Source organism: Rhipicephalus sanguineus, chromosome 5 (assembly GCF_013339695.2).
Source record: "Rhipicephalus sanguineus isolate Rsan-2018 chromosome 5, BIME_Rsan_1.4, whole genome shotgun sequence".
In the NCBI taxonomy this organism is placed as follows: Eukaryota; Metazoa; Arthropoda; class Arachnida; order Ixodida; family Ixodidae; genus Rhipicephalus; species Rhipicephalus sanguineus.
Genome location: NC_051180.1, coordinates 107,908,913 through 107,925,588, shown reverse-complemented (window position 1 = coordinate 107,925,588; position 16,676 = coordinate 107,908,913). Strand labels below are relative to the sequence as shown.

Genomic DNA, 16,676 nt, shown 5'->3' with positions numbered 1-16,676 from the left:
GTGGTGCTGGCTGTATAATTTTATAGCAAAGCAATAAGCACTACATATATACTCCTACGATACGGGCATCATGTCAGGTTAACGTCTGTGATTCCAGTGTTGGCTCCACTTTTATAGCAGTCTAATAAACATTACATCCGTATTCCTACGATTCAGCAAGCTATATTTAAGCGTTGCACGACCCCGGAGTAATAATACGCTGACGAACGTTACGAATGATATTGACATCATCGCACCTAAAGTGCACTTCGTTGCACTAATACTGACGTATCTGCTCTAACGTGAGTGCTGACCTTACGCCAGACCATAAGTTACCCTTTAAACGGCAGTGTTGTCGACGTGCCTGGTAAACCCACAATGTGCACACAACTACTACATTTACAAAAACACGTCGATCCACCTCGTAACGCTTGGCTCAAAGCCAAACAATGGAGAATAGAACTACTCGCTGACTGCTTCGCATGAAACCGATTCCGACAAGGCGTGGGATCTGCCGAATTTTTGTCCTTCATTCATTGCTGTATTTTCGAGTGATAGAACGACTAGCAGTCAGTTTTCACTGAAGAAATTTCAGCAAAATTGTTGTTTGGTTGAAATTTCTAGTTATTTGAATGAATGATATACATTGTAGCGGTGAAGCACGTTCGGACAAGAAGAAACACAGTAACACGCAAAAAGTGATGTTTGGGTCATCGGTAACACCACATCAAAGACATGGCGCTCTTTGGCCACCCATGACCCTTGGCGCCACAAAACCCCACTAATCATTAACAATTGATGTTTGGTCATCTTGTGCTTCTTCTTGTGTGAATGTGCTTCGGCGCTACATTATGTCAGTTAGTAAACGCCAACTTGCCCAGCGACACGTTCTTCTTCAGTATATTAAGCTGGTTTTCTTTTTTAGTTCTGTGCATTGTGTTGTTTTCGTGTTTCCCTTGGGAAACATGAAAAGGACGCAATGCACACAACTAAGGGTATCTTTATTTATAACGTAAGGCGCATGAACACAACGCACGCCCTTCACGACGCACACGCGTTTCAACGTCCGACATAGTTGGGACAACGCTGCACGCTTGAAGAGCTATAAAGGAGGAAGAAAGTGCCCACCTTATACGGTATACTGCATACTCAGAAACCTGGAACGCGCTTCCCAGGAATTCAATGCACGCGGTCGTAATTCAGAGCCGGCTACCGCGCTTAGCTATTCCAATATTTGACTTAGTTACGTGCTGCCTCTTCTCTTTTGCTTCTTTCTTCGTGTGTAGAAAGAAACGAAAGGGCCCAGCCGAAGGCGAGGGCACCGATGGAAAGAATCTCCGCTCAGCGCTGGAAGTACCTGAATAATGCATTCGAAGACCAGCCCAGAGACCCTTGCTTTCTTTTCCGGTAAAGGATCTTCTTGGAGAGAGTCATCTTTACTTCCTGATCCTTTTTTTTTTTTCTCTCTGCACGCTGTAACGTACCTGAGTTATTCGGTGAATGTGACGGTTGCTTTTGTTACTTGGGTATGGTCTGACTGAAGGCGGCCGACTTGATCAGATATGTATAACTTTATTGCGGCTCTCTCATCAAGACGAAGCTCTATCCTAACAACACCGGGTTTTCTAAATGCACGAAAGAGCAGCGGTGGGACGTTAGTCGACGAACCAAACTCAATTTGTCTGTACTCTCTTCCTTTGCTGCTCTTATTCACGGGCTCACTCACATGCTTCGGCTTTATAAGATGATTTTCTTTAAGTGTTTTTACTGTCTCGATTTCTTACTTGTGACCGTTTTGTTGTATCTGATAAATACTGCCTGCATTGCGGATATCCGCAGCAGACTTGCGTACGCCGATATTGCTGATACGGCAGTGTCTGGAGGAGGCCGCTTGTTTCTTACGCAACAACTATGTGAAGTTTCAATGCACACTATTTATTCTATCATTCGTCCCTCATGAAGCTGAGCGCCATGAGGCCAGAGTTTCCGGCGCGCTCCTTGTTTTCCAACGAAAAGGACTTGATAGAGTGCGCAGATACGAGGTACTGTTAAAGAAATGCGAGGCCCACACATTGAATCTTGAGTGCAAATTCACCACGACAGAACGAATCGGTCAGACAGATTCTCTTATATATTTTTATTTATTCCAAGGCGCCTTTCTTTTCAAATCTTCAAACAGCACCGTTTATTTCACGGAAAATGGAGCCACATGTACCACTTTAATAAAGCACAAAGCAAAATAAAGCAAGCGGAGGTGAGGCACTTACCGGGCAAAAGAAAAAAGAAAAAGAAAAGAAACTTCACCAAAGCCCAACAAATACTGAATATATGTAAATGCCCAGTAAATTTCTCGGTTTTATATCACGAGAAGTCGAAGAAAAGTGAATAACACTCGACAAAGGAAAAGGCTGCCGTGTTTCAGCTGAAAAAAAAAAATGCTAAAGTTAACGACTTCGTCGCCAAAGTATTGAAAATATTGGGCTGTGTTCTCGCGTGTGTCGCGGGAATGCGCGACAACACAATGCGCTGTTACTCTCAACACATTCACATTCTCCCGTCATAGCATCACCGAGGCGCGAAAGTCTTGAGTGACAGCTGCAAAAAGGAGACCCACTAGGGAAACTGGTGAACACGACTTTTGTCTTCTTAGGTATAACGTTCGCTAAAACGCAGCTCGTGTTGTTGCCATAAACGACTGCGACACTTTATTTTGCTTTTCTGTATATCCTGTTTGCATTCTGTGGTAGGAGGAAGTGCTGCGCTTGACAGCGTCGAGCCGTGTCGGCGTCGCATCTCCCGCAGTCGGGTGAACTGTCTAACGTACACCGAAAGCACTTATTTTCTTTCTTTTTTTTTTCGTGGAGGCGCAAGTTTGTTCCATGCTAAAAGCGCAACAGCGACTGCGAACGCTCAAAGAAAGAAAGTGTCTCTTCCTTCGTAGACTGAAGCTTATTTGTTCAACAGCTGGCACAAAAATTCGTTTGCGGCCGTGACGTGCCCCGTCGACAAGGAGAAAATGAGAGGAAGGGAAGGCGTCCGTTTATATGTGGTTCACGAAAGGCGCTGTTTGATGGTGCCGGCGATATTTGCTTTCGAGTGCTTGCGTTTGAGTTGTTAAGCAATGAGATATTTTTCATTATAATGCGGGATGTACTATATTGGGCAGATTAAACGGTGTCTGAATGACAGAATGCGCGAACACTGGTTAAACACGAGAAATATGCTTTCGCCGGGAGGATTCCTCGCGGCGCACTGCAAAGGCTGTGGGCGCTCCTCTGATCTGTAAAGTTGTATCGTTATCGGCCGTTCTAGGGATCGGCTCACACGGGAGATAAAAGAAGCCGAAGCCATAAAAGAATTAGGACACTTGTGTGTGAGCTCGTCATCGATTTCCTTGTCGGAAAAGAAGATGTCGTTCCTTGATTTAAGAACACGTGCAAGATGAGTTGTGCTTTCTCGCGGGTTTATAAAATGGGTGTGAATGGCATGAAATAAGCAGTTGGAAGTTTAGCGGCTACCTATCTGTACGTCTGTGCCGTGTTCCTTTCTTTTATGTACCGCGCTGATACACGCTACGTTCATGAATGACCAACTCGCCCGATCAGCAACCCTTTTGAACGTCACTATCCAAGATAACCGGCGTGTCAAGAATGCGACAAAACTGCCACATTCTTGCGCTACCGTCCGCGCACTTTTTTAAAGCTACAGTTCTTATACTTGATATTGATAGGTACAAAACTGACGCATTTGAGTTATGTAAAGACAAACTTAGGTACGCGATAGGTTCAGAATAATCTGCTTAAAGCACATCAGTTTCGTAGATCGCGCACTGTTAAACTTAGTTTAGAGAAGACATATTTCTTAAATAATGGAGAAGGCTTCATAAGCAATTCAAGTATTTTGTATGTTTCAATCTTTTTTCTTAAGTCTCAATCAAAAGCGCGCACTGCTTGATTGTAAGGATGAGCTAATTTTCTCTAGGTTAGCTTACGAACCTAGACGCGAATGAGGGTGCTATTGGCCTCGAGATCTTGGAGTGGCGCCCTCTCGCGTGTGACGTCAGAGCGGGGACTCCGCCTCCGGTCTCAACCGCGCTGCAGGAGCCGCTGCTCCTGTATGCGGATCGTCTGCTTCAGGCGGGAACTTTGTCGAACGAACAGCCTCGCGACGGTCAACTAACGCCGGCAACGAATGTTTTCGAGTGTAATCTGGAACTTGTTTAAGTTGCGGCCCAATCGACAGGGCCAAGAAATCCCCAGATGGCCGACGAGTGCGCCTATGCCACCGACCGCATTGCTGGTAAGAAAGTGAAACTATGTGTGAGTGTTCTCGCTCGTTATCTTGTTTCCGCCGTACGATACTTATTAGTTTGGGGGTTTCTTTCGATATTTCAGTAAGCGTGCCGTTCTCCAGCATCTACAAGTATGTAGATAAAGCTTGTGAAAGGTCGCGGTGCCTCATCGAGGGCGAGGCGTTGTACGACGCAGACCACGTTGTTGAATGCGCGGTCGAGGGCGTCAACGGAGATCGCATCGCCGTCGCAGCTCTCGTCCTGCAAACAAGTGCGCAAGTGCCGCCTTGTTGCACACCCCCTGCCGATGCCCATGATCGCAGTTTGTCTCGTAATGTTGGTTCAGTGACAACGATATTACGTCGTAGTTCATGTTAACACCGTACAGGGCCGTCGCATGGGTATTAGAATGTAACAAATAGTTAATCGCTGATTATACCACGCACAGGGCCACAGAGATTAACGTGGCAAAGGCAAGCTGGGTCGATTTTCACGCCACGCAGCCTAACGAAAAGCTTAAAGAGCTTCGCTTTTAAAAAAGTGTCTGCACTGCCTCAGGCGAAAACTTTTAGAGAATGTGCACTAAACAGCGGCAACAAGCTTCGCTTATGAATTTATGATAAGCAGTCGGCTAGGCGCGCGCTTGCCTTTATAAGTAAAATACGTATGTACACCATCCAAATGCATCCGTAGTCTCAGATATCCTGCGCTGCTCAGCTGAGCTCACGAGACGCGCTTTCCTGCATGCGAGGCGATTCGGAGGCCGCGTCGTCGGTTCCTTGTCTAGGGGCTTTCGCGGCAGGTTGTGGGACGGCACCGCATCTGGTGTAAGTCGCCTATTAATTATTGGCGAGGCGCTTAAACGCGCTCACAAGGTTACCTAAGAGTGGCGCGTACGGTAGGTAGCAGAAGTCACTGTCCGCGAAGTGCTTGCTGCACACGGTCGATGAAGGCGTGGGGCGCTTTCCCATTCTGAGCTTGACTATCCACTTCTTCAGTTTTGAGTCCTTAGGATAGTTGTGAAAGCTTTTCACAAGCGGACGAAGTACACTGAGGCACAGAGCAGTACATCACCATCGCGCAGCACTCGCCGGGGAGACAAGCGGCCGCAGTTCTAAGAAACAAAGAGCTGTGGTTATAAATGAACGCTAAAAGCAGACCCACGGTTGTTCGAACAGCGTCAGTAGCCACCATACGCAAGATAACCAATTGAACTGCTTTTTTGTTGAGATTTACCACAACGGTGGTTTAAATACGGCGCTGGGCCTACGTAGCAGACGAAAGCGCCCGAATCCCCGCTCTGACGTCATACAGGCGCCGTTCGCAGCGCCGCCATCGGTCGCACACCAGGCCAATATAACTAAAATTTCATGAAAATAGCACAAATACGCAGTCCCAAAGGTATTTCATTCGAAGTGTGCAAAACTCACTCGTCCTATCATTTTTTAGGTCACCTCGCTTCTTTCTGTATCTTTACAAATATTTTTATTTGTATATTTAGAAAAATCGTACTTGAAACAAAAGTCTTAAATTATCCCGTAAGAAATGCTTGACGGAATTAGACCAACACAGCGCCGTATAATTGCCGAGGACACTGCCTCGAATATTCGTGGCACTGTCTAATCTGACAGCGGAGAGAAACGAAAGGTTACCTCAGCAAGTGTCAGAGGCGTTTTGCGTTCTCACCGCTCATAACATTGTGATGAGGCAGGAACAGCAGTCATGGTGAAAACAGGGGAGGTCGCTAATTAAAACAAGAGCGATGATAATGTCTATGATGATGATGATGATGGCCATGTAATATGGCCCCTGAATGGTTTTCGTAACCCCCTGAAGGATTTTCCGATAACTGGACATGTGAACATTTAAATGACATTTTGAAATATTGCATATTCATACAAAGAAATAAAAAAAAACAAAGACGGTCTTTGTCTTCTTTTCTAGCTGCGCGTCGTCGTCTACGCGACGCAGATTGAATGTGGCAATAGAGATGAAACGTACCTCCTTCAGGTGTGGCTATCATGATGGAGCGATCTGTAGCCCAAAGCAGCCATATTCTTGTCTCTTGCTTTGACTATTTTTGTACTTTTTCTTCCGTGAGTTCAGAGAAGTTTAGCCAACATTACCTAGACTAACTGCTTAACCCAACGCCATCTTGTCTGGAACCTTCACTCTAACCAGTGCTGTCAACCTCCATACGTGTCATTCATCACTTCTTTCCCTATTTCACTGCTGCTAGAAAATGCTTCTAGATTCTGGAAGAGAAACGCGAAATTCATAGATGCGAATTACCGGCAAAATTAATTCCTGATTACATTTTTGCCGGGCAGCTTTTATTTTTATTGAACAAGGCTGTGCTGTCACCCGTACTTGCGCATATCCTGTGAATTTGTGTCTCCTTGCGAGAAATGATTTCTCTGCATTGCCTGGACGCGAATTGTTTAGGCTAGGCTAGTGTATCGTGCTGAATGCACGTATATACCCTATAAAGTGGACCGGAGGATGACCGCCGCCGTAGCTCAGTGGTAGAGCATCGGACGCGCTATTCGAAGGTCGCAGATTCGATCCCTGCCGGCGGCAAGTTATCTTTTCGTCCACTTCACTTTCTTCGCATTTATATCCTAATTACTATAAATAACATCCCCTATACTTTTCGTGGCATTATTTTCTGTTAGTTCTCATTAATAATGTGTATAACAAAGAAAAAAAGCTCTTAAAGGTCGCTTTCCTACCACTACTAATACCGCATAAGAAAGTGTGCAAACCTTTATGTAGCTGTTAGGTCACCTGAGTTATAGCTAGTGCATGAGTTGACTCTCTTTACTTTTCTTAGCTCCTTGTATATTTTTAATAGCCATTACTTTATTAAATATGCTATAAACTGAGGCGCACTGCCCTCAAGCCAGTTACAATACTTCAGGTCTTTTGTCACCTGATTACATGAAGGGCGTTTCAAGAAATGTGTCTGGAAATCATCAGAACTAAGGGAAGAAGAATATTTGCTCGCTGCCTTCTTAATTACTTTTTCTGTGGTGAGAGGCATCTTTAGATGACTAGACACATCATTGACGGCAATATTAAAATAAAATAATTGAATTAGCTTTTTAATTAGCGGTGACAAATCGTCAAACGGGAGAATGACTCTCCTTCCTGTGAAGAGGCCATTGCCGCTTAGAGATTTTGAAAAATCGTTCTATGGTAATTATTGCGGACCTATGGAATTCAACCAGGCCCGAGGCATGATGGCAGTTTGGCGTCCGGGCCATGGGGCGTCGCTACCGTCGAAACGATTGCAGCGAACCTGGTACGGGCGGGAAGTGAAGGCCTCAGTAAGCCTAATTAAAATAAAATAATGCGGCCACGGTAGTACACAGTAGTAAATAAAAACGTACTTCTGCATTAAACTATAACCAGCCACGAGTATTACAAGGCAAAGTTTTAAAGAAGTTTTGTAAACATGACTGTGCGTGGCTCCGCTAGGTACCGCCGCCATCACGCCTGCGCAGCGCACAAGCAGACGACGCGCAAGCACGAGAGCGCATAGAAACGCAAACTTTACCACCGCAGTGAGGAGCAGCGATGTCGCACCTTTATTGCGGTGTGAAGTGGTGCGATTCCTTGGGGAATGAAGGCGAACACTTCTTCAGAATCCCTGCTGACCACAGGTATTTATAAGTCCACTATTATATATTTCCCAAGATGTTCGCAAAGTTTTGATTTGACTGTCGTTGACCGTTATGATTTGAAACTGCTGAATGAACAGCGAATTTTCTTGCTGCCATTCGTTGCTGCAGCTATCTGTTTGAGAAATGGTTACGATAATAAGTTAAAATTAGTGGGCGGGCTGCAGTTTGTGGCTCGACGCGGCGTCACCTCTCAAAAACGGAGCTGTTCGCTAGTTATGGTTGCTCACGTTAGTATATATGTGCGTGCCTCAGTGCCTGACGTTACCTCTACTATCTCATGAAAGCTAACCAATTCGGATTACCGTGTCATGCAACCGTGTCTTCAGGGTGTTTTGTTACGTGTTACTTTAACTTATGCGTGCTAGTAACATTAACGGAGTGGGATAGTTGTTGTGCTCGCTGCAGCTGTTTTTTTAAGCGCTTTAATGCGTGCGTATACATCACGTCCGTGTAGTTTATGGGTGGTGCTCGCAGCCGACGAAAGTATCGCTCGCAAATTTATTGTGGAGGCCCCAGTAGCGAACTCGGGACACTGCCCTCAGATTCGAATGTGTGCTGCGGTGTTGCACAAGTGAAAACCACCGCGTTCCTCATCTGTGTGTCTGTTTACACACCGACCGCCTGCTCGGATTTTTGTCGCCGTAAATTGTCCTCATTCCTTCCCTTCGGCGTACCTTGCCGCGCTGTTCGACGGGGGACCTTGAACCAAGCGTGATACCCACCTGCCCCTTTTCGCTCTCGGGAAGCTCCCGGAAACAGTTTCGCTTATCTCTTCATTACTCCCTCGTGATGCTTCCAACGGGCGAAGGCATGGCCAAGCTCGGTTTTGGATGTTCATGAAACAGGCCGCGCTTATCGCGCGGGGCCACTTTTTTTTTTCCTCTCTAATCTGGACCCATCCCCACCGCCACCCTTTCACTTTTCTGTATTTTTTTTTCAATGCGCTGTTTGCGCTTAGCGTTTACACACCATAATTCCTTATAAGCTTACAATATCGTTTCGACTCGCAAAAGCAGTGGAAAAACAAGAACTCGATCGAGTTGTGTTTCATATATCAAGTTTTAATTCAGAGAATATTGTCGGGATATATGTAATTATCTGTAATTATAATTTAGTGGAGATTAAAAACAAGCACATCTATTAAGCTTAGTGTCATGCCTTTAAAAGCTTGCAAGTGTATTTACTCTAACAGCTGGTTTTTCACCGTAGGGTGACTAAGTTCGAGTACTTTAATTGCAGACAACCAGTTTACTGCAAGCGAGTTGCCGTCCCTGCTGCTGAGACTGCCCCCCTAGTGTGGAAGGTAGGTGTACCGAACAAGGATCTGTTTCACCTTTCTGCTTGGAATGAAAGGGTACAGAATATTTGGTTGGTGGTGCCACTGTAATACTGCACGAATAGCTTGCAAAAACTTGCACTCATAGAGTAGCATTTTGCATGCTTTCTAGTAAGAATGTCTGAGTGCACTGTTTACATGGTATGGATGAACTGATAGCATGCTGCACAAACGCAAAATGAAGAAACAGGGAGATAGAGCAGCGAAAATGGCTTTTGGCATCTCACAGTATAAATAGTTTGTACTCTGTCCTGTTTCCGTCCTTACTCCTCTAGTGTTTGTGGAGCTCGTTATGAGTTCACAACAAACCAACCTCCCTGCAAGAAAGCTTTGTTGCGTGGTATACATATCTTTTATTTTTGTACATCAATGCATAGACTCAGTGCTTTCTTTGTTGAGCTCATTCCATAGTGATAAAAACGCTGAGTAGTTTTTCCCAGGCACATTTGAAAATTGCTCCACAAGTCTGTTGCTCAGTATTCGCAAGTGCAATGCAAAGTGAGGGTAATAAAATACCTGCTTGCCAGCCTTTTATAGCATATTTATTTCTTTTTCAACAGCCGCTTCGCCATGCACACCCACAAGAAGGCCCACACCACCGTCACAGGTTTCACCAAGTGATGGTAAGTGCAAAAAGTGAGAGAGAGAATTATGGCAAAGTACACATCGTGCATCTGCATAAGGAAGTATGGACCAGTAGTCTTGATGTTTTTTTAGTAGATATGGACACCTAAGCCTGTGTAATATTGTCACAACCTATAATGTGGACAAAACCATACATATAGTTCAGGGCCTGCAACCCGTGATTTAGTTCACGCAATTATTTATATTTCAAATATAAGGTGGGTGCAGTTGTACCTACATGGTTCACACTGAAAATTGTGCTGTCCGATTTGTTGTGATGAGAGTAGCTCTGCGAGATGGGCCAGCATAATATGATGCACAATCAAGGTGTGCATTCATGTAAATGTGGCTTATGCAGCCCAGATAGCTATTTATGAAATGAATAATTCAAAATCCTCCACTTTGTAAATGTCATTGCCTCTGTTCAGCATTTGATGAAATGTTCATTTTTGCAATGCTTTCTTATATTTCCTTAATCATGGATGATTCTTTGAAGATAAAATGCTTGGAATGTATAAATCAATTATGATTCCTGTCTCAGTCGCAGAATACACATTGCTTCCAATGAAAAATGGCATGGCAGCACATAGTGGTCCGTATATTAGTAGCCCTGTGATTGCGCCCTGATAGCTTAATCGTGATTTTTTTTTCTCTACAAGACTGATGAAAGCCTATACCTTCGCATTCTTCCATGTCTTTTTTTTTCAGCTGAGCCTGGTCCGAGCGGCCTCCAATTTTCCAAGGAGGGCAGCAGCGCGGAGCAGATGCAAGAAACGCCAAAAAAGTGGGCGAAGAAAACGCAGCTCTGTGCACACCCTTTGCACCAAAAAGAAGCTGCTAACACTTCACTCACGAAGTGAAAGGTACCGCAAGGCAGTCGGTCAGATGAAAAAAAGGGACGAGGCGAGGCGAGTAACGTAGCATGAGGTTTTAAACAAGCTTGAACCGGATTTGTCAAAGGACCTTTTTTGAACTGCTTAAAGCACGAATCAGGCTTGGTACATTCCCAAAATAAAAAAAAAAAACATTGGTCCAAATGGATGAAACAATTCACTCTCAATTCACGCTTCCTCAGAGAAATGCTTCACTTGCCACATGTGCGGACACTCAGGTGCTGGCTGGCAGACATCCCAATGACACCTGGTATCATTCCAGGTGCCATGGATGCAATAGAATCAATCATTAAAGCTTGGCCTCTGCAAGACAAAGCATGTTGTCTTTTATTCGATTAAATAGCCTTGAAAAGACATTTGATGTACGATCAATGAAAAGATATAGTGATTGGCTACACATATGATGGAAACACAAGGACTTCTCGTGTGGCAAATGCAGCCATTCTAATGGCTGTGTCTGGCATATCGAGAATTTGGATGCAGCCAGTAGCCTTTGCAGTGTCCCGCAATGCAACGTCAGCTCTTGCAATGCACAAGCTGCTATTAGATGTAATTATGCAGCTTGAAAAAAAAGGTCTTTTGGTAAAAGTGGTCATCTATGATCAAGGGTCAAACAATGTCAGCCTGTCAAGAATGCCGATCCCTTCTCTTCATGAACCATGTTTTACTGTCAACAACTGCAAACTATACTTCATGTTTGACATCCCACACCTGATAAAATGCACGCAGAATAATTTGAGAAAACACAAGCTCACGATTGGCTCCGAGGTTGTTGACTGGGCGTACATTGAAACCTTTTACAAAAATACTCGCAAATCACGCCTCTAACACACCAACTGAACATCTAAAAAAGAATGATTGCCAAGGAAGCTCAAAGAGCAACATATCTACAAGATGCCCTTTGCTGACACACGGCCGCTGGATAAAAAGTGCGCTTTTTCATCCAGCGGCCGTGGCTGACATAAGAGTGAAGTATGCCACACAAGTATTCAGTGAATCTGTCTCTGTGGCACTCCTCACTCTCATTGCCATTCAAGAGCTTCCTCTTGATGCTAAATTTACAGCTCTGTTCACAGAAAGAATGGATAAGATTTTTGACAGCCAGAACAGTTCGACCCTAAAAAATCAGGACGATAAGTTGCGGTATGCAATGATTGATGGGTCGGAACATCGTGCTTCCCTTGAGTCATACATCAGTTGGATTGCCCAATGGCACTTTGGTAGTCCTCGGGACAAGCAGCCGCGCACTGTTAAAGGTTGGCAGATTACAATCAAAGCCTTGTTGTTGCTGTGGAATGATTTAAAAGAGGACTTTGATTTCACTCATCTTTTCACACGTTGATTGCAGCAACATCCCCTAGAAAACGTTTTTGGAATCATTTGTCAAAAACATGGCTGCAATGAGACACCAAATGTGTACCAATTCGTGGCGGCTCTAAAACATATTTGGATTGGCAAGCTCTTCAACCTTTCTCATGGAAACTGAGGTGACAACAATTGCTTTCCTCAACAACTTGGAGAGTGCATCTGCATTGTTGTCAACTAGCAGCACACCAACCACAAGCCACAGCACGCAGCAGGCCTCTGATTCATCTGATCTGCAGGCATCTTCACAAGATGCGACCGACATGGTGAATGAAAATGTTGTGTACCATGTCGCTGGTACTCTTGTGAACAGCTTTCTTGAACTGAGGACTAGTGAGTGCATATGTGAGAGAACACTCCTTGAAGTGGATGGTGGCTCTCTCCATGGACGACACCAATTCTTTGCACTACTCAAGGAAAGTGGTGTACCCGAGAAACTCCTCGGTTCCATTGCAGTAACCTCTGAATCATGTCTGAATTACATAAAGGAATTAGATTCGGCTTTCAGACATGAAATCAACTATTGTGCACATTTTCCCAATGTGTGCAAAAATCTGGTGGAAAGGATGCCAATCCGGCAAGCTATTTTCTGTTCAGTTGGCTGCACTGAGAAATTTCTTAAAATATTCTGCCGCACAAGGCTACATTGGCACATTACATTTGTAAACAAAAACACACAAGAAACAAAGTCAAGGCACAGTGCTGCTGCCAGCAAAAACGTAAAGTAGCAGGCTAAATTTATCCTGTGCCTTTCTAGAACATGATTATGTAAATTGGATTTCTAGTGCAGCCTTCTGCACCCATTTCCTATCCATTTTTTAGATGTGTTGCACTATTTCTTTTTTTATGTGTATATGTACGTATTTTTATGTATATATGTATATTTTATGTAGTTGTATATTTATATATGTGTATTTATAATTCTGCTGTGGTTGTATGTAATACGTTGACTACTTTTGCTCCTGCCGCGTTACTTTTGTATTATACAAGTTTAACCGACTAACTTTTTTTTTGAAGCCTTGTGCGCCCCTATCAGCATGAGTATTACAACCAGACGTTCAGGATTGCTTTAGTATTGGGAAATGCCAACACTTCCCAAAATGCACTGGAAAACCCTGCTTGTTCTGCTTTCTTTCTGTTTGCTTGACATGGTTTGGAAGGCAATCAAACATCCAGCCTCCCAAAAAATGCCAAAATTTATATAGTACTGACGACTCGTTTTACACTGGAGCAGTCTTTACAAACAGTAACAGTGTGATTAATTCACAATGAACGTCGCAAAAATAGGTTGATTAATAAAAAATGTGGAGGTTTTATGTCCAAAAAACGTGATACGAGTATGAGGCATGCAGTAGTGGAGTGGAGCACTTCAGATATCTTGAGCACCTGGCGTTTTTTTAACATGCACCTAAATCTAGGCAGATGGGCCTCAAGCATATTGCATTCATTGATATGCAGCCGGGATTCAATCCCACTACGTTCGGGCCAGCAGTTGAGCACCGTAACCACTAGACCACTGCGACGGGCCACGAAGTTTGAAGCATGCATGAATTCAAGTGCTCACCAAGTCCAAAAGATTTTCAGCACCCAGGGGCTCTGTCACTTTTCACTTACAAACCTCTGGTCATGACTGTTGTGCCACTGCAAAGAACTGATGGTGTCAGCTATTCACAGGCATAAAAGATACATTGATGAAGTGCTCAGCTCTGTGAGGATTCCAGAGGGGTTTGTGCAGAAGCTGCGACTCGGTTGACATGCATGTTAGTTTGAAATAGAAGCATGCATCCATACTCACTGAAACTATTCACAACGTACTGTTTGTGTAGAGCAACTGTGTTTCTTGTTTAACTAAACTCTGCAAACTCCGGCATTCCACTTCCTGAACCAACGAATGACAAGCGATGCAGTTCTAGTTAGTGACACATTATGATGAAACTGTGCAGCGTTCCCCATCTGCAATTTAAGTACTGCTCAGAAAATCTTCTGACATTGTGATGGATCCAACATGATACCTGGTAGAAAAATAATAGGGAAGCTGCATTCAACTTTGCACTTTACTCTACTTATTTCTTTGATAAGATGCTTATCTTCGTGTATATTTCATGTTACCTTGAGTATTTCGCACCACTTCGAACTTAACTAATGACCTGTGATCATTGCTGTTGTTCACCAGTCACAACCACAATGTTTCCACAAGTTTCAAAGGTCACCTCTGCAACTGAGTCTAGACCATTCTTCGTTGCGTTTTTCTCCCTTTATTACATGAAAATTAAAGCATCGCGTGTCTTGTTCACATCACGTGAGCTTGCCTGCAACACATTTACCTGGAGGAAAACATGATCAGGGATAGCTGAGCCAAATGGTAGATTTGTCTCACTGCTTTTACAAAATAATATGCTGTAGCACTGCAGCATATTATGACAGTGATATACTTATGCTCCATGGGTTCGTCTACATGAGCCAAAGGCTATGACTGTTAGGTGCACTTTCTGTGTACATATATGCAAAAGTATGTGTGTGTGTGTATGTGCAAAAGGCAATGACACAACGCAGGGCAAAGAAAAAAAAAGTACAGGAAAGGGTGTTTTTCCTATACCCCTTGTTTTCTTCTGCTTGCGTTGCGTCATTATCTTTTGCACAGTATGAACCAACCATTCGAACAACTTGTTTTGTTATGATATATTTCAATGCGCGGGATTGTTTCGCTTCATGCTGTTACTCATAATCTATACAACTAGTATGTGTACACTTATTTACGCTGATGTAGCACTTCTTTATATGCTTACCATGCTTATGTGATTGTATTATGCGCTTTCGTATCCTATTTATATTGTACGCGTGCTCGATGTACGCATTCCTGTATTGAGGTTTTACCACAGCAGTATTTCGAATCTTTTTCGTTTTCTTTTGTTATTATTACCGATATTATAGCCCAAATATTGCCTAAATGTGCAGCAATTTACGTTTCCTTCAATAAAATATCATGTGAAGAAAGTTATATGCGCTTTTTGCTTCTCGAGCGCGCGCCGAAAGCGGCTGCTATGCAGCTGCGACGGCGCCGCTCGCCACCATTCGCCATGCTACCACAGAGGCTACAACGAAGCAGAAAAACAACTACACACATTACGTACGTATATCGGTAATAAAGAGAGAAGACAGTGCAGTAGTAATTAGTGCGCAAACGCTCGAACCGACGTTGCGGCCGCGGGGCTGGCGGCACCACGAGCGAGGAAGCGACCGCAAACGGGCGCGGCCATATTGGAATTTTTCTTTTCGGACTAGCTCGCCTCCAGCAGAAATCCAAAATCCAGTCAATTACCGCCCATCCCAGGAACCGCCACCGTCGCCGGAAGCGGAAAAACGTCCCCATTGGCCCTATGGGTATGTCACTCCACTGCCACAACCCCGGCGAAACCGAAACCGAAGCTCCGATGAGCGCAACTAGCAGACGACCAGAATGATGTCATTGTTCACGACGGCCTTGGCAGTGGTCTTAGTTCTTCTGCATTTGTTACCGTACGCGCGCCATACGTGCTCTAATCGTAAACGAAACCCGCACAACCGCGAAGCGAAGTCGATCGGTGGTTGGTATACGACGCTTCCTGATGATGGACATCTCGGAAGAGTATAGCAGTTGCTTTCTTCCAAGTTTCGGTTTCGGTTTCGCCGATGAAATTGGTCAGATTTAATTTCTCGCTAATAATGGTCAGCGGCTGCTTTTGCGAAATCTGAAAGCGGTAACAGGCTCTTCGCACGAAGGGCTGCAAATTTCCCACTTGAGGCGATCACTTGTATCCACCAATTAAAATTTTCATTACCTTAATTTCTTTAATAAATGTCATCATTGATGCCTCTACTCATTTTAAGATGCCTGCCGCCCCAGAAAGAGTAATTATGAAAGCAGCGAAAAACATCTCACTTTCCGTATTTCTGAGAATTTTCGGACAGATTTCTTGAAACACCCTGTATACTAGAAAAGCTTACTTCTCTGGTGATGGTGATTATAGACTTTTCTGCTTTATACTTCTCATTTTTATAGCTATACATCAACACCAAATCATCCGGGCACATGGGCCGTCGCTAATCCAATATAGCTTTATTCTGTTGTTCTATTACAATCGACTTGTTCTGCGGCTGGCTTATTTATTTTTCTGTGAGTGCAGTAACACTGGAATGAAGAGGCAAATTAGAGAAAACAACACGCCGAGAACTGCCCCTCAACGACATGGCTGACTTGTAAATGGCTAGGCATTGATGTTTAACACTCAGAAAAGAAACACCTGCAAAAAAATTAGGGCCAGCCGTTTCCTACTGATTCATTCTGAAGCTGTGACATTCAATAAGGAAAAAACGCGAGAAACGCGAGCTCGTTGGAAAAGGCTGCGAAATAAGATAGGCTGCCGAGCAGGGAATGATAAATGACCACGATACCATGCAGGCGTTTCCCCGTCCAACGCTTTGCTTAGTTCTCCAGAGGCGCATTTTGTATTCTCTGAACAACA

The 16,676-nt window shown here is 44.1% G+C and overlaps 1 non-coding gene across 1 annotated transcript; it reads left to right on the top strand.

Annotated features, from left to right (window-relative positions):
- The first annotated feature begins 6,778 nt into the window (after nucleotides 1–6,778).
- Nucleotides 6,779–6,850, top strand: Trnaa-cgc (transfer RNA alanine (anticodon CGC)). The gene has a single exon. It is a non-coding gene; the product is annotated as a tRNA-Ala (tRNA).
- Nucleotides 6,851–16,676: the final 9,826 nt, after the last annotated feature.